Source organism: Phragmites australis, chromosome 1, assembly GCF_958298935.1.
Source record: "Phragmites australis chromosome 1, lpPhrAust1.1, whole genome shotgun sequence".
NCBI classification, from domain to species: Eukaryota; Viridiplantae; Streptophyta; class Magnoliopsida; order Poales; family Poaceae; genus Phragmites; species Phragmites australis.
The window spans coordinates 55,441,188-55,447,187 of record NC_084921.1 but is presented as its reverse complement, the minus strand read 5'-3'; positions in this window follow the sequence as shown (position 1 = coordinate 55,447,187).

The window sequence follows — 6,000 nt, the reverse complement described above, 5'->3', positions numbered from 1 at the left end:
CTCTTCGTCTCCCTCCGGCCTACGTAACAATTTTGTGGGGTGGGCAGATCGATCAGAAAGAGCTGCATGCGAGAGCTTTCAAGAATTTTGGGCACAATACCATGATGACCGGACCTTCTCAGCAGCATGACACCCTTCGCCGATGATGTCTATGTGACCAATCGGCACGGATCCATCGTCGGATGCCCTAGCTGTTCTGTCTCGCCGGGCGAGGTGCGAATGCCCTGGTTGTGGAGTTGAGGTGTGAGCCTGTATTGTCATGTTGCTCTATTCGGGTTAAAGGAGTAAAGGTCCAGGAGAGTAACTCCATGAGATTCTAAAATCTCCTACGTGCTCCACAAGCTGGATCCAGTGGACCGGAGGCGGCGGCGGCTCACCGTTGTTCAATACTCCACATATTTTGCAATTATTAATCTTTGATTCTTAATGAAAACTCTCAGTTCCTGTTTTAGACAGAGATAACTTAATTTATATATTTCGATTCACCTAAATTTGTCGGTTCAATCCATTAACTAATCAAATTATTGTGCCATTCATTCGTTAGAGGTATATTTATAACCCACGCAATTGCGCCGGAAATTGGGCAACTCCATAGTCCATACTACTGACAGGAGCAATGCGTGCATTGCAGACTTGTGGATTGTGAGCTTTTGCAGTGGTGTTGTGTTCAGCCTGGAGGGGAAATTACCATTGTTTTTCCAAGACATACAAGTGCACAGCACCAAAACTACTTTTGGTACGTTGTTGCATTGCTCCAGCAGTCCAGCCCATAAGATATTCAGATGATACAAAACCTTGATCACAGTTCTATTCCTTTTTTTTGGTCTAAATTAAGCACCACGCAATATTTCTACACCCAGAAGCTCTGTTATTTTAAACAGCATGGGCTAGACCTGCATCCCATCAGGTTCACGTTAAAGAGGCTTATATTGGCTTCCAACTCCTCACAGACTGCATGCTAATGCAACAATGGGCCAACGGCTACATTCTCTTCGTCATTTCTTTGTTTAAGTTCAGAGAATATAAGATCACAGCTTAATTTTGCATGACACTGTGTATGCGCACTTCTCCCAATTGACAAGTGAAAACATCATTCCAAGTGAAGATATATGACGCTTAGACACCATAGTTTCAGCAATCGATGTACTACATATAATTTGAGAATTCATGACATATATGAAAGATATGATTGAAACAATGAAAACACATGGCCGAGGCCCCAGTATATTGAGCCATGACTACATCCCAAAGAGGATTACACAAGCTGCAACATTGAAGAATGACCGACTACAGATTAAAGAGAGATAGCTAGCTAGCTGGAAAAACCGAATAACTTAACAGCATATGAAATGTAGAAATAGTAGTAGTATATATAGCAGACTTGGAGCGGTTCCCTCCTCTAGACAGTAGAGGCTATATATGCATCTTGCATGTAGCCTTTTTCCCATCGTCAGATTCAGAATCATCCGAGAAATATCCCTCGGTGTAGAACATTTGGCTTAGTTCAGAATATTGGATGGACTTGCAGTAATCTGCCAAAACTTGGGCGAGGGTGAATGGGCGGAAACAACCTCCTATAGTACCCAGATCCAACACGAGCTCTTGCGCTCCATCAGCGACGCGAAAATGGTCATGAATGGAGGCTCGTGATCGCCGTGTCCAGTTATGACTGGATCCACAAAGTAGATGCAGCCACCTTTGACGGTCTTGAACTTGTCAGCGTCGACGGAGAGGCACCTGATATGGCTGACGAAGAGGACACGGCCGGTCGCCCATGCTCGTCACCGGCTCAAGCACCTTCCTCATGGTGTCCACCCTACGGACTACTAATTGTTCGGGTAAACCGTAGAATGGTCTAGTCACATGCAGCAACTCTCCCCCAGACTCCACCAGATAATAACTGCCACTCTCCATCGATGCTGGGTGACTTGTGTCAGGACTAGGAATGGTGGTGGCCATCGAGATGGTTTTCACAGAGCGACCTTGCTGGGCGGCGACATCGACAACACTCGAGAGGATGGATCCTTGCCGGTTGATGAGGTACACATTACCAGCGAAGGGCATCATGCACATAGGATAGTTAGGGTAATTGACCCAAAACTTTCGGAAATCCTCGCTATTCTGATCTGTCCACATGATGCTGCCTTCAACTTTGCCGGAGACGAAGACCATCATCGGCAATGTCATCGTCACGGCAACAGCCCTAACCCCTCCCATGGGTATGCGCGCCTTGAAACGGGCGATCGATCCCGTGAAGGGGTTGAGCACGCGAGCCTGGTGGGGACATACTGTCTCCCCGAGGAGGATGAGGCCGCCCCCCGTGGCGCCGACGAAGCAGTACTTGCGCAGCAGTGGCATGTTCTTGACGAGGAAGCGGCCGGTCTGGATGTTCACAAGCGTGAGAACGTCATCCTTGACGACGAGATCCTGGCGTCGCTCGAGCAACGGCCACTTGTTGGGCTGGAAGCGGCGATCAGTGAAGCCACCCTTCTTGGGGTCGTCGGTGGCGGAGCGCCAGGTGCGGCAGACAGCGCGGATGTCCATGTAGTAGTTGATGTCGTTGTTGGCCAGGAAGCAGTCGCCTACAACGCGGACGATGTCGAAGTGAAGCGAGGACCGGTAGGGCATCGCCTGAGCAGGATGAGCCCTCTTTTGCTTGGAGAGAGTGCAAGGCATGGTGGGCTAGCTCTACGCGGCTCCTGCTTCTGCTTCTTCGATCTGTTTATGTGTGCGGAATTCGCAATGGGCGTTGGTGGCTAGCTGTATATGTTATCTTTTGGATTTAATTCTGGTTGTGGGTCTTGGAGACTCGTTTTACGCGGCTCGGAAGCAAGGAGTCGTAATCAAGTTAGAGTTTTAGTTCGTATGTGTTTAGGACTTCGTAATATGCGGTGTGCACGGGTCTAGTTCAAGTTGTAATTAGAGTCCCGAATCAAAGATCGTGAGTCTAGTTTTCTAAACAAGACATGGAGTGGTACAAGTCATAAGTTATTAGAGTCGTAAATTTCCTCCAGAGAGAGTTTTTGTTTGAGGTTGTTCTCATCGAATATTGGTCTTTGTGTTCTCGCCGGGAGGCTCGCGTGGTCGAGCAAGGTGTTGGTTGTGAGACTGGTCACTCTCTCTACGTAGTCGTGCCCGACTGGTTGCTCGTGCGGTTGAGACGCGTATACTAATCGGAGGCGTGGTCGCTCTCTCGTACTCGTGGATCACCGGACTGCTCGTGGTTGGATTTTGCTGGTTGCTCGCGTGATCAGCAATCACGGGTTGGTTGTCCGTGTGGTCATGCGTGTGATCCTGTGGGTTGGTGAGACCCAACATCTGGTATCAGAGCCGGTAGGGTGCAGCACTAACTCGTGAAGATGTTGATCGTTCCTTAGGGCAAGGCGGCGCGGGAGAGTGGCGGTGGGCCGTTCCTGTACCCGCAGTTGATGGTGACAAACTACACGAGCTGGGTGATTCGCGTGCAGGCGATGATGGAGGATCAAGGCATCTGGGAGGCAGTTAAGCCAGTGGCCAGTGCGGCCGTCGAAGAGAATAAGGACAAGAAGGCGAGGTCGCATCTCTTCCAAACGCTCCCAGAGGATCTCCTGATGCAAGTGGCAAGGAAGAAAACTGCAAAGGAGGTCTGAGACTGTCTCAAGACAAGGTTAGTAGGCGCGGATCGCGTCAAGAACGTGCGATTGCAGACGCTGAAGAGCGACTTCAACAGCCTACTGTCATGAATACTTGTTTACTTAGTTCGAGATTGAAGTTTGTTAGTTTTAATGCCTGTATTTCCTCGGCACAAGTGGATGTTTATGTGGTGATTGCTTTTAACATGATTCGGCTTTATGAACTTAAATGCGCCAATAATTTTTGAGGATTAGCTTGCATAGCTTCATGCGCTTGTGACACTGTATCTTTTTGAGCCTTTGTGCGATTGTGAACTCCACATTCTACTTTCCATAGCCCTTTGATGTTTCTAGCATTTGCAAATACTTTGTGGTATACTTGTGAAAGTTCATTATGATTGCATATTCATACATTGCAAGGTGTTTTTGTCCTTGATGTTTGTATTGCCAAAAGGGGAGAAAATATACACTAAATCACAAAGAACAATGTTGCGTAAAGAAAAATGCGCATTCATCAAGGGGGAGTTTTTGCATTTTTAGCTTGTCTTTGCTTTTCCTTGGGCTTATGTAATCTTCTTATACCAAGTGACATCAATTTGCTCTTTCTTTAGCTTTTGGTTACTTGGATGAGCTTCTCTTGTTATAATTTTTTTCAAACTAAAATCTTTGTACTTTGAGAGTTGTCAATACACTCAACAAGGGGGAAATTAAGAAATCAAGTTGAAATGTGTCTTGTTTTATTTGTGATGAGTAATTGACAAGGTTGATTGATTTGGTTTGATGATTTTGAGATTGTATGAGTATGTCTATATATTGTAATTATGATCATAACTAATCAAAGTTGCGGAGAAAATGGAGTTGGTGTTTTTTTTTATCTCTGGTCCCCTCAAAGAGCGGCAAGGGTGCTAACCGCCCTCTTTGGGGCGAGTAGGGCTTGTGAGGACGGTTAGCAGCCTAGCCACTCTGAGGGGTGATAATAGCATATTTTTTGCTGAAAATTATAAAATTTTGTGTTTTTTTGTCAAAATTTAAAATAGGGAATTTACAAAATTTGGAATTAAAAAGGTTAAAGAGTAGTGCAAACAGTATACTGAGGATGCGAGAATTTGGAGTAGGTTACGTAATTGTCGGAGAATAAAAAATCAGTATTTGTGAACAAATTGTATATGTGAAGCACTCGCAGCATATTACGCGGGTATGAGGTTGCGAACAGCGACAAACATAATATTAAACATATGATGAAAAATATTACATGAGACTGTAACCACGACGACACGACGAGGAAAAGAAGGTGGCATGCACGGTTCGCACTAAGACCTACTTATTAGTGCGCCGCTCCTAATCATAACATGCTTTAGGGAGTGAAAGTATGTCGAGTTACATTAGATACTCTCTACTAAGTGCATTTAGGATATTTTCCTTTTTCAGGGGCATCGGGACCTGCCGCCTTAGCACAGCGGGCTCTCTCCCGCTTCCTTGCCCTCTTAGGCTCCCAAGCTTGAGCCACGGTATGGTCGTGCGCCTCTTTCCTCATGCGCTCTTTTTCTTGCCGCTTTAGGCGAAGTTCCTTTTGCTGTTGCTCGTACTCCTGACGTGCGTAAGCTTTTCTTCTCCACCTCATATTCATATCGACCTACTGCTTTTATTCCTCATTTTGCTCATTATCGAGCCATTGAATAAAATCACAGAGCGGTGGAGGGGACTGAACAAATAGAACAAGATGAGCGGTTAGTAAAACAGGGTGCGAAATCGGCAAAGATGTGACTGATATTTGTTGCTATACCGATGTATACTCATATGTTCCATGTTGAGACTTGTAATATTGGTAGTTGGCACACATGAAGAAGCGCAACCCATAGGTGTATGAGATGTCCTACGGCTCGCGGAGCCTGCAACGGTCACCACAGAAGCACATCGGTGGTTGGATACCTTGAGGGATGAAAATCCCCCAATGTTTCTTTGGTGGGCTTGGTGGAGCTGAGGAAGACATTGCATTTGAGAGATCTGAGAAATGAGTGATGCATCAACGTATGGAGGTTCGACTATTTATGGTGGGGGAAGGCAGGAGCATTGGATTCGCTCTTAAAGAAATGAGTGAGTGGAAGGGCTTAGAGGGTGGTAGGAGCATTGGATTCCATCTTAAAGAATAGGAAAGTTGTGGCATTGATGATGGACAAAGATTCTATGTGTATTGATACATGTGTTGTCATTTAGTGTGTGGTAAAAGCTGTTCGGTGTTGTCACTTCTCGTCTAAAGCCTGTGCAAGAAGACATGTGTTGTCATTTCATAGTTAAAGTTCAGTAGTGTGGTCACTTCGTGATTAAAGTTACACTCCTGACAGAATAAGCGAGCAGTCACTTCGTGATTAAAGTTACACTCCTGACAGAA